General features: G+C 52.5%; 1 long non-coding RNA gene across 2 annotated transcripts; it reads right to left on the minus strand.

The window, feature by feature from the left end:
• Nucleotides 1–6597: 6597 nt before the first annotated feature.
• LOC125108649 (uncharacterized) lies at nt 6598–24668 on the minus strand. Of its 2 annotated transcripts, none has more exons than XR_007129986.1 (3): nt 24380–24668; nt 7405–7744; nt 6598–6767 (listed from the first exon to the last, which is right to left on the minus strand). It is a non-coding gene; the product is annotated as an uncharacterized LOC125108649 (long non-coding RNA). The 2 variants fall into 2 exon arrangements; XR_007129985.1 differs by lacking the exon at nt 6598–6767 and adding an exon at nt 6789–6974.
• Between the last annotated feature and the right edge of the window lie 1732 nt (nt 24669–26400).

Raw genomic sequence — 26400 nt, forward strand, 5'->3', positions numbered from 1 at the left:
CAGCTCTGTTCTCTCATTTGAGTCTCTAACATCAGATGCCGTCTGAAACTATCTTGGCTGTCTCCGGGGTCACTTGCCTGGCTTTTGCCTCCCGCGGGCAGACCCTATCGCATTCACTGCTCTGTCCCGATGTCGCATTCACTGCTCTGTCCCGAGCATGGGGGATGGCAACTCGTACACAGTGAGTGCCCCAACAGTGTTGACGAAAATGAACTAAATGGCCAAGGGAGCCTCTAAGCAGCGGTGAGAATGAGGTGGGCCGGGAGGAAAGGGGTGGCGAGGCTGGCACAGGCCGAGGGAAGGCCCAAATGGCGAGTGTGCAGAGGAGAGGAGTGGGGATACACTGGCTTGGGGAGCAGTGCCAGAGTCACCAAAGAAGCATCAGTGGAGCCTCAGCCTCCAAGAGGCTTGAAGGACATGGACCCAGGACAGCCCCATTGTGTGGGAGAAAACCAGAAATGGTAGGGAGGGGGCTGCCTAAAGTTACTGAGTAGCCCAGACAGTCAAAGCAGAGGAAGAAGAAGACCCCCGGCCGCCTACCCCTGCTCCCCATGATGCAGAGGGTGGGGTCCTTTAGCCCCACCTTCCGCTCGCCATCTTGCTGGGTGGTCCCGCGACTGGAAGCAGGGGACCCAAGACCATGGGGCTCTGAAATGCCAAGCTTGGGGCATCAGCAGGGTCTGGGCCTGCCCTCGAAATGCCCTGACCACTCCCCAGCTCGGTTTCCTCATCTCTAAGCAGGGATCCTATTCTATACCAGCCTCTTAGGGGGGTTGTGAGAAGCCACTGAGATGATATGGGGAAAGGGCTTGGCCACACAGAATGTTCAAGAAAGAGAAAACAGGTCCGCTTGGTGTCGATCATTCAGCCTCGGGGAGCGACAGGGCAGAGTGGGTTACGTCCAAGCTCTGTGACTTAGCCGCGTGCTCCTGGGGGGTGACCGCACCTCCTTGTGCAAGATGGGCGTGGCAGCCGTCGGGCTGGCGTGAGGTTAACAAGGTGGTACAAGGGAGACCCTTAGGACAGTGCCTGGCACGTAGTTGGCAGCCACAAGTGGTGGCTGCCATCGTGGTCTTTGGGGCCAATGTTCTGCAGACGACAGCATGAAAGCATGTGTCTGTTGGATGGCCCAGGAGGAATCCTGTTTGGGTCTGTAGCCTTTGGTGGGAAAACGTGGAAGTCAAAGGCCACCGTCATTGTGAAAAGGAGGCCAAGAGAGTGAACCAAAAAGATGGCACAGTGCTTCAGAGTTTTAAGTCTTAGTTCCACGGCCTTCACAGATCAGATCAACCCCTCCTGCGCATCACCCATTCATCCATTCATCTGTCCGGCCATCCACTGAACACAAAAAATACTGAGGACCTACTAAGGGCCAGGCACTGTTCAAGGCCCTGGGGCCACAGGAGTGAACAAGACAGCTGTGGTTTCTACTTCCTGGAGTTGAAGTCTGAAAGAAGACACAGATGAAGCATGGCCAGGTTATCCCAGTGTGACCAGCACCGGATAGGGCAGCACAGGGCGGGGGCCTCCAATCCAGTCTGGGAGGTCAGAGCCTCACATCCCTGTTCTAACAAAGGAACAAAAATAGAAACCTGCCTGGCTTCTTCCGGGCGAGATGTGAAATACTCAGCCACTCATGTAAGTAGTCAGGGAGATCAATCCAATGCGAAAATGCCAGAGAAAAGCACTTGGTAATTGGTTTTTTTAGTTTGGATTTTTCGGGGGTTGGGGGTGGAGGGTAAATATTGAACTAATGAATTATACAGTAATAATGACATCAATTAATTATGAAGTGGGTACTTTGAGGGTCATACTGTTTATTAAAAGAGTGAAACTCTCCATAGATAAATAAATAATTGCTGTCCTCCCCTCCAAGGGTCTCTGCTGCCTTGGGACCTTCCCGGCCACTCAGCAAACAAAGGGTTAAAACCTGGCCCAGCAGGGGAGTCTGCTGGGACCCCCACCCCTGCTGTCCTGACTGGTGAAAGCTCAGTTATGAACGATTACTCTGCATATTATGACGGTCACCCTTTTACATGTGGGGTCATTGAGACAGAGGAAATTGAAGTTACCTGCCTACGGTCCTGCAGCTAACAAGGGGCAGAGCCAAGATTTGAACTCAAATCACCAGATCTCAGGCTATTAACTTCTCCACTGTAGAAGTGTCCTGGGCCCCATCCTAGACACAGAAGTCGACCTGGCCCTCTCCTCAGGGGGTGTACAATCCAGTTAAGGAAAGTTTGCCATAAAGGTAGTTGGAGGAGCTTCCGGGATAATGAGCGCTTCTCTCTGAAGTTCTAGGGAAAGGAGGAGAGACCCGGAGGTGTTGCTGGAGGTGGGATGATGTGGGACCAACAGAAGGGCTTAGCCAGGCGGGGGGGGGGGGGGGGGCCTGGAAGGGTCTCTGACCAGTGCAGGCAGAAGGCAGTGCTGGCTTAAGAGCCTCCCGGCCGCCCGGGAACTGTTCTTGTTCTAGTGGAAATGGAAACACCGCGCCTCTGTTCCCCTGAGCCAAGGCAAGAAGCCCTCCTTGATTCACCCTACTATTGAAATAAATCAGCTGCTGCCTCAGTTTCCCTGACTCTACGGATGATGCTTGTACCCTTCCCCTCCTTCCACACTGCTCTCCTTCCCTTCCAGGATACATCAGAGAACACCTTGCCAGAAGAGCCCAGAACCAGGGTCAGGTCTGCCTCCGCTCCCTCATCTGTCAAACGGTGTTATAAAGAATTAAGAGAATATTAATGAGTTCCAGAGACAACAGAGCTTATGGTCAAGAGGCTGGATTCAAAGTATGGCTCCACCGCTTCCCTGCTGGGCAGTTCCCGCACTCTCTGTGCCTCACTCCCCTCCTCCGTGAAGGAGACAGTAATTGTCCTCAACACACACGTTCGCGTGCCAGGCATTGTAGGTCCAGCTTGCTGTGTGACTTCAGGCAACGTAGCTCTCTTGGTCCTAAACTGTCAGGCAGTAATAACATTGAGCATGTTTTACCTCATGTTCAGCACAGAGATGAGTGTTCCATGAGCGTGATTTCATGGGACGCTCATGACACGCCCCCGCCAGATCCTCTCCATCACATTCCCTGTTGCAGCTGAGGAAACAGGCTTTAGAAGACATGATCTTGCCCAACCTGTGCCATTGGGAAGCTCCAATAAGTTAAAAGTGTACCCCAAGAGATTTAAAGCGCCACATCTCTTCAAAGACTTTTAGCTGCGACATTCCATTTTTGTCACCATGTTGTTACTTAGCATCTTCAAAGCAACAGGAATCACAGCTAATATTTGCCAAGTGCTGATTTGTGAGCATGAGACCATCATAGGGGCGTTACCTCTGTTACCTCCCAGAATCTCACAGCAACTTGTAAGGGAGACATTATTACTGGTCCCATTTCACAGATGTGGAAACCGAGGCACAGAGAAGTTAAGTCACTTGCCCAAGATCACACAGTTGCAATGTGGCCAAGCAGGAACTCTAATCCAAGCAGAAGACTGGGAGTTTGGGTCTGGGAGTGAACAGAGCTCACCCTGGGCTTGTTTAATTCCTAAAATACTTTCCATCATCCCACTTCAGATAAAACTGAACACACCTCTTTCAGATCTTCAGTTTTTCCCAGGACCTTGACCCGGAGCTGCACAGCAAGGTCAGTATTTTCTTACCATGCAAATATTTCTATTCACTATTGCTGACCCCGCCCATCTGCAGGCACCTTCAGGTCTGTTCCTAGGATCACGGAGGTGTTTGAGTTTAAAGGGGCCCTTCGGTTGTTCCCCGGGGAGACCCCGATGCAGGACACAGCTGAAGCCACTCATGCCAGCTGTCTGTGATGTCTAGAATTGTATTCCGTGTGCCCGTTGCCTTGGCATGCCAAGTGTGGTTTGCTGGGAACAATGTGGTACCCTGTCTCCCACATGCATACACACACTGGCACGCTCATACTACAACCCCTGCACACACGAGCTTGGCTTGGGGAGGGTAGGCAATGCACGTGCACGTCCAAAATACACACACTTCAAAACCTGGAGGGACGAGCAAGTTCGTAAACCCAGAGGAGAGGTGTAGCCACACCAATAAAATGTGAGGCTTGTGTTAGATCACACCGTAAAACAGAAGCCCAGTTTCTCCTCCAAGCTCTCTCTCCCTTTCTGAATAGAGCTCAATGCTGCATTAGTCTGTCCCCACCCCCACTGTCATAACATCAAACACCATTCTTCAGTACGTGTGACAGTAAAAACCAATTTGCGTCCATAAGACATCTGTCTGTTGGCTGGCTGAAAGCATCACTTTTACAGATGCTGCCGTGTCAGTAATGTCTTGTGACCAGTATTGTCATATGCTTGACCCCTAGCAGAGGACAGGATAACCTGGTGCCCGTAAAAATGTTCAAAGCATTGGCAGGGACTTGCTTTCAAAAGCGCAACTCAGCTAAAAAAAAAAATATATATATATATATATAAGCCATGGAGGTTCACTGTGGCAAAGCACACCATTTACCTAACCCAAGGCAGTTGGCCTCACTTGGGTTTTCAAAAAAAAAAAAAAAAGAAGAAGAAGGAAAAAAAAAAGAGCCCTTCAGGTTTATTTACTGAAATTGTCATTTCTTTTCCCCCAGAACTTTAATCAGCCACACAGAGCACAAAACCTACATTCAACTCCAATTTTATGACACGAGGCTAACTCCTCCTACGCATATTTATTTCACTTAACTCTTGCAGTCCTGCCCGCTGGGCAGTGCCCCCCGCTCCACGCGGGGCTGGCCTCTGGAAAACACATCGCATTGCCTGGTTCCCACTCGTAAAGCCCGCTTCATTAGCGTGCAGCCTAAGCCCTCTGCAATCCCAGCCAGACAGCTATTTTCATATCACATTCTTATACGTCAAGCCCCTCCCGTAAGATCCCAATAGTGTGATTCCGGCGCTGACTCCAAGAGGAGGGGGAAAGACAGAGACATGGAAAGTAGAGTGTAATCAGATCGCCAAACAAACTGATGGTACATTGCACTTAAAAGGGGAGCCGGAGGACTGTATCCATTAGGCACATCAAAAAGGGGGAAAGAAAGTTGTTCAAATGTCCCAGGGCATCTGCTGCTCTAACTGTTAAAAAGCAAAAATCCTCATTACTGTATTTATTATATAGTAAAATGTCAAGCGTGTTCCCCTAAAAGAAGAAAAAAGTCTAAATGATGATGATGATGGTGATGACGGTGATGATGGTGGTGGTGATGATGGTGATAGAGCGGAATGGCATCTGCTGTCAGAAGCCCAGTGCTGCAATGGTTAAGCAGCCAGCAGTGAGCATCACGAATCTCTCCCACCGTCCCACGGAGGGGACAGTCCTTACGACAGACCTGCCTAGGGAATCCCGCCTTGAGATGCCTCACTGCCCCCGCAGAGTGGCCTCAAGCCGACTCCCCCCATGCCCAGGTCTCCCCTCCTTGGCCAGGGTGAGGGCACCCCGGCCCCTGCCCCCCTACCTGCGCCCCTAGGAGAGAGCAGTCCCCGGGCCTCCCCGGAGACCTCAGCCAGGAGCTGAAAGCGCTGCCCGAAAGGAGCAGAAGGGACAGGGCTGGGAGGCGGGAGAGGAAAAGACTGAACCAGAAGGCGAGTCGCTTACCTTGGTCCACAGACCCCATGATGCGGAGGGGAAGGCAGTGCCCCGGTCTGAACGCAGCCTCTCTCTGCATCTGGAGGGGATGGGGGCTCGGCGCGCCGCGGGAGAGGGAGAGCCCCGGGCCGTCCTCCCTAAAGCATGCTCGCCGGCTGCCCTGGCCCTGGAGCCTGCAAGCAGCCCGGGAGCTGCGCGCCCGCTGCCTCCGGGCTCGGGCTCCCGGCTCCCGGCTCAGGCTCGGTCTCCGGTTCCCGGTTCCCGGCTCCGGCTCCGGCTCCGGCTTCCGGCTCCCGGCTCCCGGCTCCCGGCTCCCGGCTCCCGGCTCCCGGCTCCCGCTCCCGCTCCGGCGCGGCTGGGCGCTCGGGCTTACTCGAGAGGGAACGCGACTTCCTTCCCCGCGCTCCGTGTTTATAGGCTTTCAATGCAGTAAAATAACGGGATTCCCTCACTGTTTCCTCCTGTTTATCCAGCGCCATGGAAACCGCTGGATCCCGGCCATCTCCAAAACTAAGGGCTTTCCTGCAAACTTCACACTCAGGAATCCATGACGTCGCCTCCTCCGCGGCCAGCCAGCTCCGTGGCTCCCTCGGCCGCCAGCACAAGTCCCTGATTGTTCGGGAGAGAAGTCGGGGAGAGGGAGCAGAGGCGGGCAGCGGCGGCGAGCAGAAGGGTGGGGGGTTGCAGGAGCTCGGAGGCTGTCTGCAAGGATGGCCCGGCCACCCTTTCCCCAGCCCACGCAGCTCTTAGCAAACCGTGCCCCCACAACTCCCAAGCCCCCCGTTTTGCAAGCGGGGCCTCTCCCGGAGCGGGCTGCCCGGGGCTCAGAGCGACAGCCCAGGTAGTCAAGACCCCTGGACACTGACCCAGGGGCCCTTGCAGGTCTCTTGGGACCTTTCTGGCTGCCCCAATTTTTTGTGTCCGTAGATGGTGGGGAAGGGGGAGAGCAGGGGGAGGGGGAGGGGAGGAGGGGAAGGAGGAAAAAGAAATAAATAATGGTGCCTTGTGTCAACTCTCCAACTCCAAGATTTTTTTCTCTCGAAGAGTTTATTTTTAGATTCATTTAGAAAACCCAAGGTTTCCAGTGATGCTCAGAGGCTCCAGCAATAATGAAATGGCCAAAGAGACGCGGGAACCAGGCAACCCATGTGTTTACACATGCTCTGAATAAACAGGAAAATAAAGGGAAGGGATGTCATGAACTTTGCACACTCTCCAGAAAAAGGTCCATGGGATGCCACGCGTGGCTCCCACCAATGCGCCACGCAGACCCCAGTAGGCCTGAGGGAGTGGGGGGAGGTGCTGCTGTCAAGATGCTCTTTCTTGGTGCAGCCCAGCTAGGCTCTGTCACCTGCCACGCTGGTGGGAGCCTCCGGGCCCACAGATAAAAAGTCAGCTCTGAAAGTGGCCACTGCCGATACTGTCGGTCCGACTGTGGGTAGCACCAAGGCTCATGACTCATCAGCTCGCCCACCCCCTCACAGACAGACCACAACTTGAAGAGCAGAGAGGAGCTGGCTCCCTCTGTGGGACCACTCTGTTTTCTAGGCCTCACTGGGCTCTCAGACATGACCACTTCTGCCGCAGGTGCTGTCCCTCCAAGAGCCACTGGGGAAACCCCCCACCTCACACTAGTGGCCTCCAGCCGTCAGATATATGGGCCACTGTGCGCCCCCAGGAGCAGCCAAGCTGCCCACCTCCTGGACTCCTGACCTTGTACTGCTTTACCTTGACCAGGGAGTCCTTCTCCCCAACCTTCCAAAAAGGAAACTGAGGCACACCAAGGGCAGAAAAACTTACCTCTTGCTTCATTTGGCAAATACTGGCACGCAGCCTGTAAGGCCCCGGAGGAAATTCTTCTCAGTGAGCCTCTTGAGGAAGCCCCATTCCCTGGGGACTGTGCACCCCTCGTCAGAGGCAAAAACAGGGTGACCAACCATCCCGGTTTGCCAGGACTGAGCGGGTTCCCAGGACGCAGGACTTTCAGCCTCAGAGCTGGGAGAGTCACGGGCGAGCTAGCACAAGTTGGTCATCCTCGGCATGAAGGAAACTCAGCGCTTGACTTCCTTTTGCTGCTATCCGGTCATCGGGCAGACGGGGAGCCACTATCTTCTGAGGACAATCACTCTGCTTAGAAATACTACAGAGAGCAAGCCCTAATTAGACACCTACTGTGTGCCAGGCCCTGAGCTAGAGTCATCTAGAGATTCCTGCTCTGGACCTTCTGCAGAATAATACCCTGGCCCTGGGAGGGGTTGGCCCTACTCTGTCCGAGATGGTCGCCACTAGCCACATGCAGCTGTTAAAATGGAAAATAATTAACAAATAAAACATACACCTTAGTTCTTCAGTGCACGCACCACACTTCAGGTGCTCCAATGCCACACTATTTGCTACTGTTTGCACACTATGTGCTACCGAGTTGTACAGCGCAGCAGCATAGGTCTCCCTCACTGTAGAAAGTTCTGTCAGGCAGCACTAGGTCAGATGAGCTGAGAGACAGGATAAAGGACAGTCTCTAGAATCAGGCTCTTGGCTCAGCCACAGACCCTTACCCATTCTATAAAACGGGGACACCATCAATGCCTTACTCAGAGTTGACATGAGAATGCGATGCAAAGAACAGTAAACTGTATGGTAAGTGCTTGAAATGTAACCTAAAACAAAACAAGGGGCGCCTGGGTGGCTCAGTCGGTTAAGCCTTTGCCTTTGGCTCAGGTCATGATCTCAGGGTCCTGGGATCAAGTTCCCCATCGGGCTCACTGCTCAGCAAGGAGTCTGCTTCTCTCCCTACCCCACCGCCATTTTCCCCTTCCGCATGTGCTCTCCCTCTCTCAAATAAATAAATAAAAACTTAAACAAAACGAAAAACAAAACCAAAACAAAACAAAAAAACCTGCCCATGGTCAAGTTGTGAACAGTGCTTAAGCCAGGACTGATACTGTTCGACCCTGCAGTCTGAGCCCTTAACCTCCAAAAGCCTCCCTTTATTAAACAACTGCGCTGTCCAGGTCATGCAAGAGATTCTTTGCAGGATCTCATTGTTCGTCTCACCTTCCCAGCAGGCTTGATGCCATACACCCCATTGACAGATGAGCAAACTGAGGCTCGGTGAGTCGACGTTCACATGACCAGCCTTGACTGGAACCCAACTCTGTTTGGCAGCAAAGCCCGTGTTCTTGGCACCACGGTCCCGGCTCCCAGAGGCCTCCCTGGGAGCCGAGGTCTTAGAGGCCAGAAGCAAGGCAGGAAACTAGCACGCTGGGCTCTCTTCTGCCAGACTCATTATCGGGGATAATTTTAGACTCAGTCCCACCCAGGCTCAAGCCTCGGAGGCGAGTCCCCACCTCGCAGGTGCCCAGCGCTGCTGAGAGGGGGCGCCTTTTGGAACTCTGCAGAAGTGGCATTAGCCACATTTTTATGGAACCCACTCTTTGTCACAGTTAAGCATTTTTCCCTTTTAAAGCACTTTCATACGGCAAGGATTGGAGCCGGGGGAGTCGAGGCTGAGTCACCTAATTTGCCCTTATGGGCTGCAGCTTTCGACTTCTTAGTTTAGCTGTTCGGTTCCTCAGACAATTTCTTTCCTCTCCCAGTGCCAGGGCAAGAAATATTTTGTCCTTTTGAACTGAACCACCCACTGTTTTTCACTTCTCTTGAGCACTCTCCCTTTTTTTAAGGGATGCTCCGAGGGGGGTGGGTGGGGAGCTTCCGCCCACTAAATTATCCACGAAAACTCCCAAAATAGAAGCTCTCAGCTGGGGTGGGAACCGGCCAGCATAGGAGGAAAAAGCGAAAAAGAAGCTGAATCAAAGCAAATAGAAGGAGTCCAGGTGGCCATGGGGAGAAAGGCCTGGGGAGACTACAAGACATCTGGGTTGCAGGAGACCTTGAATCACCGGGGAAGCCTTTTATTAGACTCTCTGCCCCCCAACAACTCTATAAATAAGAAACACAGGTATTTGGGCTGAAATACCACTTACTGGTGCAGCCCCAGTGACTGATTCAACATCAGGAATATTTAGAAGGATTTGGGCATTTTCCCTAAAAACAGCTCCCCAGCTCTCCAGCTGCAGTTGGAGCTCAGGTGTCATCTCCCTCTGCCAGTCACCTTGACCCTGGCTGAAAGGTAAACAGCAGGGCTTGGGGGAGGGCACCTGGGCTGGACCGCAGCAGATCCCAGGCACTGAGAGCGGGGCAGACACAGGTGTATGCAAACCAGAACGGCGAGGATAGCGGCTCTCTCGGCCACCGTGGCCATTTATCGGGCACTCACCCTACGGCAGGAATGAACTCACCAAATCGTCTCTGCACCCCTGCGATCCTCATTTCACAGAGGAGGGAGCTGCGGCGCAGAGATAAGTGGCAGGAGGGAGATGTGAAGCCCAAACCGCCCGGCTGGCCGGAGAGCCTGTGTTCGGACCCACCAGGCTGCCTCTCATCTGCTCTGAGAAACTGCCCCCTTATCCCTATTCACCTACCAGCCGACGCCATGAACCTGGTGCTGGTGAGCGGTGGTGGGAATGGGGCGAGGATACAACTCCAGGTCAGGGGCCTTGCCTTGAACTTGACTGAGAAGGCGCCGGCCATGCCAAGGGAGCACTGGTGAACTACAGCGGCGGAGGGACTGTCCGAGGGGACCGTAAATGCTGGAGGCCTCACGGATGGAGGTCAGGGGCGCTGGTGAGCTTTGCTCGTCCATCTTCCAGCTCCCTAAGCCAGGAACCTGGTGGTTGTCCTCCTTAACTTCTGTCCCTCCCTCTGCTGCCACACTTCCCCTCCTACAAAGCTCTTGCATCCGTCCACCTTGCCTCCTCCTCATACTACCAGTCCTGCCAGGGCACCCCACGTCTCCCTCCTCGCTGCTGTCCCTGCTTCTCTCCTATGCCTGCCCCTACTTAAGTCTACGCCGTCCTGCATGAAGTTTCTACACTCCAGAATCTAAACGGGGCACCCCATCCTGCCATTCTTCCCTGCTTAAAACCCTCTGTGGGGTTATAATTCCCTTCTGAATCAAGTCCAGAATCCAATGTGTGGCTTAAACACCTAGAAAACCTTCTCCACTCCTTCCAGCCATGGTGCTCACCTCTGAGCCCCCGGAGCCCCGTGTTCCTGCCCCCAGGAAATACCCAGAGCCCCATTCTCCTTTGGTCCTACCCCAAGGCCCGGCCTTCCAGCACGCCTCTCTTTCTGGGCTCCCGTCCCCTTTCCTCTCTCCACTCAGGTCATTCCACTGGACTCCAGGGCCTGGCCTGGAGCTGTACCTACCGCTCCCAAGAGCCGGGAGGGTCTGAGGACACCGCATCTTCTAAGTGCAGGGCCCAGTAACATAAGCACTTGGTCATTGTACTAGAACTACTGTCTTGCCACTACAGACAGCAGCTATAGGAGCTCCCAGATCCATCAAAAATGCCATTTCAGAGGCTCCCCAGCCCCCACCGCAGAAGTCCAGGCCAGCCTCCCCGAAGGTCCCAGGGTGTGCACCTTGGGGAGGGGTTCCTGCCCTCATGCAGTTCCCTCCCGCCCTGTGCCGCTCTGGGATCTTGCCCAGATGGTGGTACGTGGGTGGCTTCCGTGGCCAGGTCATAGAGACATGCGGTTTCTGCCTTGCCTCCTGGGTCCCTCCCGCTGGGGCAGCCCACTGCCATGTTGTGGGGACACTCATGCAGCCCCCTGGAGAGCCTCCTGCCAATGGCCATGTCTTCAGATGAAGGGGCCACATCACCCACATAGGAAACAGAGATCACTGACACTCGTTTTTTAAAGTTTGGAGGGAACAACCGATAGCTAACACAATGGCCTCTAAGACCTGGTCCTGTCCAACCCCATCTACCCCACTGTCCCATCCCAGCCTCCCTGCCCTTCCCTGGCCTGGCCCCACTGCGTGGCCCTTGTGCTAGCTTACCCCTCTGCCCAGAACCCTCTGTCCCCCAAACCCTCATGGCTAGCTTCTGGCATCTTCTTGGTCCCCATTCTCATGTCATCCTATGAATGTATTCTCCTAAGACCCTCATCTTAGAAGTAGGGTCCAGCTCAACCCCACCCCACAAATCTCAACCCCAACCCCCTGTTGAATTTCTGTACAGTATTTACCACTTACTGTACATTCATCCGTGTCATGGACATCTCCCCTGCCTCCCACCTAAAATAGCAATTCTACGAGGGCAGGAACTTCGTCTTATCCACTGCTATCTCCTGGGCACCCAGAATAATGCCCGGCATATGACTGGATCTCCCAAAGGTTTGTTGAGTGAACAATATGCAATTATCTCCTCTGTTTGTTTGCTTGGTTATGACTCATCTCCCCAGTGGACTGGGAGGAGAGGGGCATGTCCAGCTTAAGTGGGGCTCAGAGTGACGTCTGGAACTGGTGGGTTGTCGGTAAACAGTCCCATCTCCTGTCTACAGGGTGAAGTCTATGCACTCACTCAGCGTCCTCACAACAAAATCCTCATTTTGCAGGGAAGGAAACTGAGGCACAGAGACTCCAGGCCACCAACTAGTAAGCATCAGACACTGTGTGAACTTGGACCACAGTGGATGACACCAGAGTCACGCCTCTAGATGCTCTCAGTGTTTGTTCACTGAATGGCAGGGAGGCCTGTCTGTCCGGCCACCTTCTCGGCTGGCCGAGGATCCCCTCACCCCATCACGTGGCCGAGGGGGTGGATGAGACGCTCCGTCGGGGCCGGCAGGGGAGAAGGAACGAGGCGGTGGCTGGACAGCTGGAGAGGCTTTCCCCGTTTCCAAGGGACGGAAAGGTTCACCTCATCTGGAAAGAACCCCCCGTTCTGTGGTCGTGGCAAAGAGCAAGGTGTCTCCCTGCCTGGTTCACTTCAAAATACATCGTCTTGCTTTAACCAGCCTCTCTGATCTGCTCTTGGAGGCTCTCATGACGGACTGTTCCCAAAATAATACCAGCTCCGCTTTCCCCAACTCAGAAGTGCTGAATCTTGCGACTCCCATCAGCCGCTGGCTGCCAGCGAGAGTCCTGGTAATCCCAGGGTCCCCCAAGCCGGAATGTGACCCAACAGGGAGGTTTCCAAGACATTTGGAGAGAACCCTGGACGGTCCCTGCCAGCTCATCGGCCTGCTGACAGCAAGTTTCCAGGGAGAGCCTGCCCCTCTGCGGGGCTCCCTCCACTGCTCCAAGATCGCTGAGCCGGGATGCGGCAGGAGGCCAAAGGCGGCCCTCAGAATGCCCCGGGGGCCCTCAGGGATGGGGAAGATTTTCCTAGAAGCTGGAGAGCTGACGTGGAGTGAGAGGGAATCGGTTTGGCTTGCCTTTCTCCTTCTGCGGGCAGAAGAAAAAGAAAGGGGGAAAAGGAAAGGTTTATCTCGTTTGCATTTTTCTGAGAGCTAAGCTGGAAAGAGGCCTTCCAGTTGTTCAGAGGACTGAGGTGCATACAACTCGAATTTTATTCCTCATCCTTCAAAAACCAAATGGGCTCTCTTGTCGCTTTGCTTACTTATTCAACAGACATTGTCACATGCCTGCACTCTTCTGGGCACTGGGGATGCAGCTGTGACAAAAGAGAGGCAGAGGTTGCCTCTCCTGAGCTCATAGTCCGGAGAGGGGAGGGGGAGATGGAACGTGAACACGTGAATACCAATGACACCGTTGCATGGCAATACGTGCCAAGGAAAAAACAAAGTCGAACGAGAAGCTAGAAAGGGATGGGGGAAGGAGATGGTTTCAGCCAGGATGGTCAGGGAAGGCTTCACTGAACAGCTGGCACTGAGCAGAGTGAAATGGCAGAACTGGTTATGCAGATAGCTGGGGAAACACTGACAACAGCAGAAACAGTGTGTGCAAAGGCCCTGAGGCAGCATTCTCTATGGCAGTGAGCCTGCTAGCACTGGAAATATTCATTACTTTATGCATTTGACAGGCTTTCTGGGCACCTGCCGTGTGATCGTGAACTTGCTGCTGGGGACACAGTGGGAAAAGAAGACAGAGAGTACACCTCTTCAGGGAGCTCTCCATCCAGTGGGGGCAAGAGAGGTCAACACACATTACAAAGCAGGTTGCTAGTCCTGCTAAGGGAGAGGCTTGGGGAGACACATGGGAGAGCCATATGACTCATGGGAGAGCCATATAATCTAGTCACATCTGCCTTCACGAACAGTGTCATCTACATGGTGTCAATAACAGTCGCTAAAATTTAAGGTTTATTCTACACTTTGCCTTATTCCAAGTATTTGATATGTATTAACTCGTCTAGTCTTTATAATCTCTGAAAGAAGTTCAAATATCTTCCCTTTCCGAAGATGTTGAACAAGGTTAAATGACTTGGCCTAAGTCACATGGTAGGAAGGCCTGGAATCAAACTCTTTTTTTTTTTTTTTAAGATTTTATTTATTTATTTGACAGACAGAGATTACAAGTAGGCAGAGAGGCAGGCAGAGAGAGAGGAGGAAGCAGGCTCCCTGCTGAGCAGAGAGTCCGATGTGGGGCTCGATCCCAGGACTCTGAGATCATGACCTGAGCCGAAGGCAGAGGCTTTAACCCACTGAGCCACCCAGGCGCCCCTGGAATCAAATTCTTAAAGGGACAGGGCATACTCTCCATTTCCCTTTCTTCTCTTCCTGCTAAAATGGGGACTCGATGGTAGGTGCTCAAGCAGCCATTTTGGGGCCAAGAGGTAGAAACTGTGTTAAGGAAGACAAAGCTGCCAGCTAGAAGGAGCTCGGGTCCCTGAGGATCGTGGAGCCTCCATATCAACCCTAGATCTCCTAACCGAGTTCTCTTATAAGAGAAAAAAAATATTTAACTTGGTTAGGCCACTGTTATTTGGGGATCTTCAATATAACAACTAAACTTGTCCTAAGCAATGTGGATTCCATTTTAAGAGTACAAAGATCTCGGGGCACCTGGTGGGGTAAGCCTCTGCCTTCGGCTCAGGTCATGGTCTCAGGGTCCTGGGATCGAGCCCCCAATTGGGCTCTCTGCTTGGCGGGGAGCCTGCTTCCTCTGCCTACTTGTGATCTCTCTCCCTCTGTCAAATAAATAAATAAATAAGAGTACAAAGACCTCAAGTACAGAGACACGCCATAATGCAATCATATATGCACTTCAGAAAGATGGTCAGAAGTCGGGTTAAGAGTCAGGCTCCAGAGCCAGCTGGCCTAGGTACCAATCCTAGCTCTGCCTCTCACTAACTCTGTGATCTTAGGGGAGTTAACTTAACTGATCTGTACTTCAGTTTTCTCATCCACACAGTGGGGATAGTATTACCCAACTGGAGAGCTGCTGTGGGGAGTTAGCACATGTGACGGTATTTAAAATAGCACCTGGCATGGGTTGCCTGGCTGACTCAGTCAGGTAAGTGTCTGACGCTTGGTTTCTGCTTAGGTCACAATCTCAGGGTTGTGGGATCGAGCCCCGTGTCAGGCTCTGCACTCAGCATTGGAGTCTGCTTCAGATTCTCTCTCCCTCTTGCTCACTCTTTCTCTCTCAAATAAATAAAATCTTTTAAAATAAAATAAAGCAAATTAACAGTTGGCACATATGAGAGAGAGCTCTCTCCAGGAGAGCTAGAAAAGCATGCTGGAACTTGCCTTGTCCAGCAGGCACTGGTAGGCACCTGGGAACCCGGAGAGATGTCTGGAGCCAGCTCTGAGCCTTCATTTGCAGTCAAGGGAAACGGGGAGAGAACACTTGGATGGGGGCAGTCACCGGAACAAAGCTGCGGGGCCGTGGGGAGCCATACCTAGAGTGGGGTGCAGACTGGGCCACGTTGCAGAAAGCCACCTCAGCACAATCCAGCCCAGGAAGCCATGCCTCGGAGCGTCTTCTGGAAACGGGGGCAGGCCCCGCGCCGGGAGAAGCATGCTGCACGTTCCCCACAGTGGGCTCCGTGGAAGATAAGAAGCCCAAGCTTCCTGAGGATATGCTCTAAACCTTCCCGCTGACTCCTCTGGGCTTGTCAAAATATTTCTTTGTGGAGCCATCCCTGTTTTTCCATTAATAAAAGTATTTTTGGGCTCCTGGCAACAATGAGTGAGTGTTACAAAAGAGGTCGGCCTTCCAAGGTAAACACAGCTCATCCCAGCCCTGGTTGGTGGCTCTGGGCCATTGAGCAGAGGAGCCGCTGTTCGTGCTCTGAGGCTCCCTGCCTTCTGAGCCATGATTGGGTCCAGGGAGAGCAGACTTTGGAGCTGGCAGCCTCCGCAGGGAAGACAGAGCCTCATGCTAGAGCAGGGACACAGGGCACTGCGGTTCAGGATCCCTGGCCTTTCCTAGTGCAAAGCATGCCCCGTCTACTTATATGAAATTCTGGCACCGTCCAAACCAATCTGGAGGGCGGCAGTCACATCAGCAGCTTGCTGGACACAGCATGGGGGGGGGGGCGTCACTGTGAAAGGCAACAGAGACGTCCTGCATTGGCTGATTGAACTGTACACTTAAAACCTGTGTTTCATCATACATAAATTACAATTTAGTAAAGCTGACATTAAAAAAAATGCCAGCTTTCTGACTCAGAGTGCTAATTCTTCCTACAATTTCTTTGGTCTAAGTCAGGGGGTGACAAACCATTACCAAATACGGCCCACTGCCTGGTTTTATAAATAAAGTTTTATTGGAACGCCCGCATTACTTTATGGACTGTCTATGGCCGTGTTCACAATAAAATGGCAGAGTGGTACGACTGACTTGCAACACAGACCATACGACCTATGAGATGAAAATGTCTTAAGTCTGGCCCTTTACAAAGTTTGCTGACCCAGCTCTAGAGAAAAACTAGGAGCTGAATACTCCTTTAGATGCCTCTGATTTCAGGATCGAATGCACCCAAACTCCCAACCTCTTTATCCCCAAACTGCTCCAGTCCCCAGCTCACGTGCATGCCTGGCAACTTCTCCCAGTGGCAGGCAGATGTGGGGAGAGCCAAGTCCTCTGGAAGATCTCTCAGTTTGCCCCATTTGGGAACCATCTGACGTGTCTTTAGAAGCGCCTTCTGCAGCCCAGGCTTTAACGCCCGGGAGCTTGAGCGGGTGAATCAAGCATGAAGAGGACGGTCCTCCCACAGAACTGACTCAGGGGAGGGAGGGGATCTGGGGGCGAGAGGGACCTTATGCCATGGCCTGCAGCAGGAGAGGGTAGTGTGGCAGCACTCCCTGGGGAGTCTTTATATTCCACAAATTACATTTCTCTCTGTCCTTCCTCCCTTTCCCTCCTTCCATCTTTCTCTCCCTCATTCCTTCCTTCTGCAAAGACACTGCAGTCGACCGAATTGTTTACATGGGCCGGAGTCTCTCAAAGTGACTCTTTTTCGTGGCACTGACTCACCCTGGAGTCAGGAAGCTGTGTACTATTGTATTGTCATCAGCTGCAAGAGTAAAAGTAAAATGAAAAAACAAAATGGGGGCTGTGAGCAAAAGGCTCCAGGGAGGGCATGCCTCCCACCGCCCTCTCTCCTCCAATCTGCAGTCAGAGCATGGAATGCAGGAGAAGACAATCTCAAGGTTCCCAATCCTGAACAATCCTGAAGCCCTGACTCAGCGGAGGGTGGGGGTATCTGGGGGAGAGAGGGACCTTATGCCATGGCCTGCTGGGGCATCCTTCTGCAGACAGGTCCTTCTAAATACTCACACCTTTGCCCCTAGCCCCTAATGTCCCTGCCCACTTCTGGAATAAGTACTCTAATTCTTATTGTGGGATCAGACCTTTCTGACTCTATTCCCAGCTCTCGGGGTAAGCAGAGGACCCAGGGCCAGCTAATCAGCATTCAGACCGATTGGCTCAAATCAGTGAGAATCAGTCCCAGGACTTTAGTTTGAACTGTTAGAAAAGAGAATCCCACTCACACATACATTCTCTCTTCCCTCCTGAGATGGAAGGATATTTGCCTGGAATCATCATTAGCTATCTTGATGTCTTACATTCTATATAGCAAGATGTCAGAGGATATAGGCAACATAGAGAAAGGCCAAGAGATTGAAAGAGATTAAGTGCGGCTGACAACATCTGAGCCCCTGGATCCAGCCATACCTGCAGCCACAAAAAACTTCATTAGCCTCTCATCTATATGAAGACATTTCTTTTTCACTTCAGCCACTTTGAGTTATGTTTTCTGTCATTTGCAACACCTTCTCTTTCATCTACAGGAGTTTGAAACCTGGGAATGGGCCCCAGTTGCTTGCTACCAAGAAAGACAAGGGCAAATTAAGGGAAATGCAGAGAAACGGAGCCAGAGCTTTGATCATGCAATTCCTGAAGCCCATCTTGATGATGAGATCACACGCTTCCTCTGAAGGCAGTCTGTGTAAGCCAGTTTGAGTCAGGTTTTGTGTTACTTGTGGGCAAAAGTGTCCCAGGCAGCATACCCCGTTTTCTTATGTATAAGACAGAAATGGTCATACTTATCTCAACTAGCAGCTGTGAGGAAAAGGGACTCACATGAGGGCTCTAGCCCGGAGCCAACAGATGAAATAGAGGCTCTGTACATGGTTCCCCTCAGTTCCCTGACTTACTTCTTCCTGTCCCTCACAGCTGGCCGCATGCAAGGCACGCTGGTGGTCATTGTCATTGCTGACTCTGGCGGGTTGGAGGGGACCCTTGGTGTGCAGTGGTCACGGGTTCCTTAGACGGAGTCAATGGCAACACTGCTGGGGTGGGCCAGGAGACTTCTGGGAGACCCCGGGTCGTGCATCCGTTCACCCGCCTGCTAACAAAACAGCCCCACACATCTCTCTCTGGTAGTCGCCCTTTCCCCTCCCTCACCTGGACACTCAGAGGGGCTTCACCCCCAATTTAAAGCTGGGTCACATGCAGACAAGATGGCGGGCTCGCAGGGAGCCACTGTCAAGGGCTGAGAACCGCTGCGCCTCGAAGCAGATCTGAAAAGCGGTTTCTCTTCAAAACCTTGTTTTCATATCACCTGATGAACATCTCGATTCACCGCAGCAAGAGTGGCCGGGAAAGGATGAAGTCAAAGAAAATGATCTTGAAACTTTTATCTCCAATCCCAGATGGGGCTTTCTCCTGTGTTTGTCGTAAATCTACATCATCTTCCCTTCGAGGTGCCTGTCCCTGACAGGCAGAGCTTGCTTTGACATCTGCCGGGGGAGGGACACTGCCCAATCCTGGTGTGACAACACGGACGCACGTGACCACGAGTTGGAACCGGAATGAGATCATGAACACCTCAGGTAGGAACCCATCGCAGAGAAGCCCGCAGAACGCTCTTTCCTACTAAGCACTGGTGGCGTCCCGGGGGACAACACCACCGACGTCGTCAGAAACTAGATTCTCCAAAAGACAGAGGATATTAAGGTTCTCAGGAATCAGAGAAATGTGAACTCTTGCTTCCTGGGCCACTGGGGGAAAAAATGTAATGGGTGTCATCGTTGTATAGTGAAATAATAACACGTCCTTCCAGGGGCGCCTGGGTGGCTCAGTCGGTTAAGCATCCAACTCTTGATTTCGGGACTCAGGTCAGGATCTCAGGGTCCTGGGATCGAGCCCCGCGTCGGCCTTTGCACGTCGTGCCCTCAGCACGGAGTCTGCTTATCCCTCTCCCTCCCCCGCTTGTGCGTGCCCTCTCATAAATAAATACATAAATAAGATCTTAAACAAAAACCAAAAACATCCTCTCATAGACAAACAAAAGAGAGAGGGAAGGAGGAGAGAGGGGCTGGTGACCCAGGCCTAAGTCCATCAGCACGTGGAATTCCCCTGACCATGGGGATTGGTTCAAGGACAAGCACGTGAGCCAGGCCAGGCCGGGGTTCCAGCAGAAGTCTTCAGCTGGGCTCTGGACAGACTCACTCTTTCCTGCTGGAAAGGAAGGTGGAAGGATGTGGCCACCATGGCAACCGGAGGGCCCAGCTGGGGTAGAGTCAGCCCAGTGAAAGTGGAGCCAAGACACAGAGAGAGAAACTGAATCCCAGTCCCATTGTTTGAACCCCTTCAACCCACTAGGTCTGAAGTCTGCCCCAGACTTTTCAATAATAAACTCCCTCTTTTTACTTAGACTAGTTTGTAAAGTTGCTCAGGGCATAGGCGAACTTTGAATTTCAGGTAAACAATCATTTTTTAGCATATCTTATGCAATAGTGGGGACATACTTAGGCTAAAAATTTATTCCCTGCTTCTCTGGAATTCAAATTTAATGGAGTGTCCTGGGTTTTATCTGGCAACCCTCCCGAGTTGGACCAGGTTAGCTGAACCCAAGAGGTGAGCTGGGCTTTCACGGAGACCCAATCTTTAGTAAGACCTCTGAGATGCCCTCAGGCTCTGCCTCCCTCCACACAGGCCAGCCTCAGGGCCCGACGGCAGGAGAGCACGTGGCCCCAAAATTGATTTCCTCGGACTATGATTTCCTGTGTGAGCAGGGACATGGCCGGTGAGGTGAAGGCCCGTCGCCCGCTTGAATTTAGAAATGTCCACTACATACTGAAGGTGAAGGCCGTCTCTGCCTTCTCTTGCATCCTCCTTCCAGTGTGACTCTGTGAGGTGGCAGAAGTCCTCATTTTAGAGACGGGTAAGCTGAGGCTCAGAGGGTTCTTTTGGTTTTGGGTTTTTTTTTTTAAGATTTTATTTATGTGTTTGACAGAGAGAGATACAGAGAGAGAGAGAACACAAGGAGGGAGACTGCGAGAGGGAGAAGCAGGCTTTCCGCTGGGCGGGAATCCCGATGCGGGGCTCGATCCCAGGACCCTGGGATTATGACCTGAGCTGAAAGCAGAGGCCTTAACCCACTGAGCCACCCAGGCGCCCCAGGCTCAGAGTTTTGATGACTCTCACGGGGTCACACAGCTGATAAGTGGTAGAGCCATGTTTCCCTCCCAGCCCGTGTTCCAGGAGCTATACCTCCAAGCAAGAGGGATTGGGGCATGAGCTGCTCCCCAAAGATCCTTCAGAGGAAGCCATGGGGCTGCCCTCTGGATGGACTATGGGGGCTGGGGAGGTCTGAGTCACTGGCACTGGGCTCAGCAGAAAACCGAGAGGGCTCCTTTCCCTTTGGATTTCAGGGCCTGGGCACAGAGAAAGGGGAAGGACACTTAATAAACCGTCCTCACATGGGCAGGGGCGCGCAGGGTACAGTGAGCCACTGGGGGCAAACAGCACACCTCCAACTTCTAGCATGTTCTGCCCAGGCTTTCCGGCCCTTCTCCTCAAGGGCTCCTAATGTTCAACTTTGGTTTTGCTTTTTGTTTTTGGGTCTCTCTGTTCTTACCACTTTAAAAAAAAAAAAATGAAGCAAGCAAACCAACAAAGCAAACATCTGGAAAGCTTTGTGGAAAATGGCATCTTGGAGGACCCACCCTCCCCAGAGCTGGAGCGCAAATGCCCATGAGATTCCCAACTGGCCCCCAAATGCTCTCAGAGGAGAGACACAGGCCCCTCTGTTCTCTTCCCAAAGCCCTGTCTTCGCCTGGGGTCACATCCTTCCAAAATCACCACCACCTCCAGAGGGTAGCTCCCAACCCCCAGCCCTGACCAAGTGGCCAGCAGGCTAGTGGGCCTCCCTGTCCCTCGCCTGGCACACCCCACCCCAGCGACTTCCCTCCCATTCGGCTCTCTCCTTCCCACTCCACAGTCACTGCCTCGTCTAAGGCAGGTCTCAGGCCTCCTGCCCCACACAGAAGCCTCTTCTACATCACCTCACCTCTCTTTCCACTCCCGTTGACCCCTCTCTCACCACCACTGCCAAAGGGTTCTTCAGCCTGGATGATGCTACTGCTCCCCTGCTCCACGACCTTCACTGGCTCCCATGGCCTCCAAAATAAGTACCAGCTTCCTCCCTGCAGGGCTCAACCCTTCTGTGATGCCTACGTTACTTTGGTTTCCAACTTCTTCCTCTTCTTTTGTGAACTCTGCTCTCTGTTTTCTTGGGGGACAGGGTATGAGTCACAATCTCCCCCTTTGCATCATGTGGTTCAGGACGGCCTTCGGTCACAGGTCTGGCAGGGGACTGCGCAGCCCAGGCTGGGCTGATGAGTGTGCTACATTCCCCTGAACACAGGAGTTGGTTCAGGACTGGCCATGTGGCCCAGGGCAGGCCCGTCATGCCACCCCTGGGGCCTGGCTGGAACTACTGAGGTCTCTCTCTACCTCTCTGTCTCTGCCTCTGTCTCTCTCTCAGTGTTGCCAGCCTCAGAAGACACAGGCTGCGGCCCCCAGGTGGCTCAGTGAAGCGTCCTACTCTTGGTTTCAGCTCAGGTCTTCCTCTTGGGGGGTCATGAGATCGAGCCCCACATCAGGCTCCACACTCTGTGTGGAGTCTGTTTGAGATTCTCTCTCTTCCTCTGCCCCTCCCTCTGATCTCTATCTCTCTCTCTCTCTCTCAAATAAATAAATAAATAAATATTTTTTTTTTAAAAAGAGAAGGAGAAGAAGGAGGAGGAGAAGGAGAAGATGCTGATAATGATGGTGGTGGTGGTGCAGGCCAGGAGCTGCTAAGGGCCATCTTGCCACCATAGGGGAGGATAGACCTGTGAGACCCAGAAAGAAGTGATCTTTAAAATATCTTTATGTCCCTGGATATAGCTGTGCCTGAAGCCAGTTTAGCCATAGCCCCTCAGTATATCTGTCTTTTTTTTAGATCTGAAATGGTTTGACGTAAGTTTCTGTCACCGACAACTCAACAATATGGTTCCAACTTCCTTTGCTAGCTGTGCCACCACTATTTTCCTGCACATCTCTATGCTTCTGAGAAAAGTACCTCTTGAACAATTAGCAAAGTGTATCCCATGCTCCAGCCCATGTCCTTGGTCCTGCTGTTCCCTTGACCTGAAACGCCCTTGTCATTCCACTGCCAAGCGGGACACGGATTCTTCTTCCGGCATCTCTCAGGCAGGGGGCATCTCTTCCATGAGAATCACACCTGTCACTCCCTGGCCTCTTAAAGGACCTTTCCGTGCTCTCAAATTTACCAACCACCCTGGACTCCTGGTCACTTGCCTACCTCCTATCCCCTCTCAGAGAGACAGGGACTTAGATGACAAGGACTCAGCCTTGTTCAGCTCTTCCTGAGCACAATGAGTGACAAAGACCAGGAGCTCGGTGAGACATATTACACTTGTGATCACCTGGCAGGATACGCCAAGAGTCACTCCCTGAAGCCTGGATCTTGGGACAGACATTCCGCCTGCCAGGCATCCATTACCCTATCCACCAGTGTTCCTGGGAGCCACTCTACCTCTACTCTTGTTTTGCGGCCTACACAGAACTCACCCCACCTTTTTGGCTTCAATAACAGCACATGACCCAGAGCCAGCCCACCAGGGCGTTCCCAAGCTCCCAGCCACAGAGATTGTCCCAAGTTGGTTGTGTGACCAACCAATGAGATTCAGACCTAGAACTTTTGCTGGATTCATGAGAGGGAGGTACTCTGTGGACTGGGATTGGAAACTAGTGGAATATGATCCTGGGCTGCTAGGGCCATTAGGTAGAGAGGTTCTGCCTTAGAAAGAAGCAAAACAGAGTCAGGAGACAGAGGCAGATGCCTAGTATCATGTTCATCCTAGATCCAGCCATGCCTGAAGTCAGCCCTGGCTTTTTAGGTACATGAACCATCAAGTTCCCAATTAATTGGGCTTCCGTCTCTTGCAACCATGAATCTCAGTTGATGCAGCTGTCCAGTTTTCTCTACATCGTTAGGACTATCCCAGAGCACAAACAATCCATAAATACTTCATCATTGACTAACTGAGTGCAGGGCATGCTCTCTACCCTGTCACAAGCCCGTCTCCATCCCTACCACATTCCCAGCTCTTAATCTAGCTAAGGTCCATCCACCCTTCAAGTCTCTGCTTAACTATGACTCCCAGAAAGATTTTTCTTAATACTCCCACAAATTAATTAAGTCCCCTCGGGGCCTCAACGCGCTTCTCACCTAGCACTTCTCAGGCCACTGCCTAACTGTTGGTGGGAGTAATTATTCTGTGACTGTCTCCCCCCGCCCCTCCCTGCAAAGCTACAAACTCCACCAGGTCAGACACTGTCTCACCCGCCACTGGGTCCTGGGAGCCAGCACAGAGCCTGGCACTGAGCGAGGGTTTAGTAAATCAACCCTCAACCACTCGGAATCAATGAAAAGAGTACATCCCACATGCTTCTCAACTTCAATAAAGATGGTGGGACCACATCCTCCATGAGTCCCTTGTCCCTTGAAGAAGGGTTCCTAGGAGAACCGGGTTTGGGGAGGCTCGGAGAGAAATGGCCTCTTTGTTGCAAGTCCACGGGGCTAGTTAGCATATTGAACTTGATCAGAGAGCCCAACACAATTTGTGATTCATTACTGGGGACCTTAGCCACGCCCCAAAGCAAACGTCAAATTTCACAGGTTTAATGAACTCCATACTTGAAATACATAGCCTGTAAAGTCTGATTTACACTGCTGTTAAAATCGCTGGTGCCTCAAAAGGAATGTGAAACGTATATATTTGTGCACAGAGAAGGGGCTTTTTTTTTTTTTTAAAGACACTAATTCACTCCGAGGCATATAAACGTCCCCTAAAGCATCATTTCAATTGCAGTATTTCTTTCAGCACCTCCAATTCAGTTACCAGCTTTGAGAAGAGTGGCTGCCTTAGGTCCCCGGGGACTGGAAAAGTGCCACCATGTAATTGTCAGGTCTCTGGAAGGTAAGCGGAGCTGACAGCTGAGCGGGGGACAGCCCCCAAAAGGCAGAGCAGGGTTCACCTGCCACTATAATTAAACCTCCTTAAGTCAACACTACTCCCTGGCAAGATGACCTTTTTCTTTTCTTTTCTTTTCTTTCCCCCAGTGCAGCCACAAGCCTTATTTCTCGCGTGATCCCACCTTGTGTTTCTTTGCTCTCCAGGTCGTCCGCTGGCTTTGGCCCTTGTAGGTACCTTCGATGCCCGCGGCCGCCGAGCTACCTGGTGGGTGACAGATGCCCCCCCCCCCCCCCGCAGGTGTTCCACGGCGCAGGGGCGACACAACCAACCTTCACGGACATCTTCGGGGCCAAAAAAGACACCCGACCCTGTTTTCAAGCTTTTAGGGTCTCGGAGAATTCTTTGTGTGGGACAGAAGACACGACCCCACGCTGGGAGCCCACGCTGGGAGCCCACGCTGGGAGCCCACGCTGGGAGCCCACGCTGGGAGCCCACGCTGGGAGCCCACGCTGGGAGCCCACGCTGGGAGCCCACGCTGGGAGCCCACGCTGGGAGCCCGGATTTCCCGAAGAGGAGGTGTCAAATCTGATTGGTCTCGCTTCACCCCGCCTCTTGCCCGTGATTGGCTCAGGCATGGGCGTGTGTCCCAGTCCCGGCCAATGACAATGTAAGCGGGAAGGCCGGAAGGTTCGCCAAGCTCATCAAAGAGATGGCCCAAAAGGCAGGTCCTCGTTTTGGTAAAATCCCACCAGAGGTTCTGAGAGCCGCGCTGGGGTGGAACTCTGCGCTTTCATTGGGCAGAGGAGGAACAGAAGCCGGGAGAGGTGAGGTCTTGAGCAGGAGTTCAGCCGCAAAGCCAACACGACTGCCGCGGGGGACATGAATTATCCTTTGACCACCAAGCGTGCATTCGCCCTTGCTTCTTGGGAACACAGCAGCAATCCCTTTGGAGAATCACCTCTTGCCCGAGACAGGCGGTCTGGAGAAACTGTTGGCCAAAATACCGTCGTGGGACCCAAGCTGAGCTCATGAGATTCTGCCACCAGAACTTTGACTTTTGAGTGATGCAAGATGGAGGGCTGGAGGGATGACAGTACAGCTGGAGGTGACCCGTCTGGAGGTGCGTTAGCTCCTGTGACCACCTCCCCAGCACATCCTGCTTATTGTCCGTTCCAGGCTGAAGTTCCAGTCAGCCAGCCGCTCCTCATCCTGGCCGTAATCCCCCCCTCCCTCTTTCCTGCTTCACGTCTCCAGTACTGACATCAGCTGGGTGCAGGCACAGAGCTCTCCCTGATACAGGATGGCTTTGTATGTCAACGCGCCCTGCCAGGCACTTCCCACTTGTCACCACATCTGTTTCTTCCAACAAGTATTATCAGGGACGGGTCATGCACACACACAGACCCGTGCCCATTTCACAGATGTAAACCCTCAGGCTCAGAGTGCAACATCTGCACGGCTTGCTGTGGTTAACGAGTTGCCAGGTCTGGCACTGAAGTTGTTTCTTGCTGTCCCTATCTGTTAGAGGAGGTTAATTTCACTTTGCCCACATGGTTACAATGAGGACTCAATGAGATAACAGAAGTGGAAGTGACTATGACATGGCATACATATCCCCATTTGGAAGCCACGTGGCTTGCCAGAGTCTCTTTTTTGGGAGGTATTTCCTGAGCCCTGAGGGGGTTCTCTCAAGAATTAGGAGAGCTTTCTCATGGGTTGATCCAGCTACCAAAAGCCACAGCCCTGCACTGGGAAAAAGAATTCAGTCATAGTTGGGGCTGTGTGGTCTGGGGTATAAGCCACTTCCCTGACCCCTCTGGCTATGGGAATCCATGAGCCCAGGATCTGCAGTCTCTCAACATGACACACAGTGGGTCCACTCTTGAAACTGGCCTGGAAAGGTCAGATGACAGTGAGCTCTGGTATGATGGAGACAGGCAGGATGGGATGGGGGAGGTAGTAAGCAGATGCCTTCCTGCGGACAGTACTCACGTCCTGCCACTTATAAGCACCAGCTGCCATTGCTCTTCTTTCTGTTCCTCAATACACTGAACCCTTTCTGCCACAGGGCATTTGCGCTTGCTTTCCTCTGTCCTGAATGCTGTCTCCTCACATCTGTGAATGCTGGTTCCCTGTGTCTTTCAGACTCAAGCTTAAAATCCACCTATTCAGGCATCTGGGTGGTTCAGTTGGTTAAGCATC

This window comes from Lutra lutra, chromosome 9, assembly GCF_902655055.1.
Source record: "Lutra lutra chromosome 9, mLutLut1.2, whole genome shotgun sequence".
NCBI classification, from domain to species: Eukaryota; Metazoa; Chordata; class Mammalia; order Carnivora; family Mustelidae; genus Lutra; species Lutra lutra.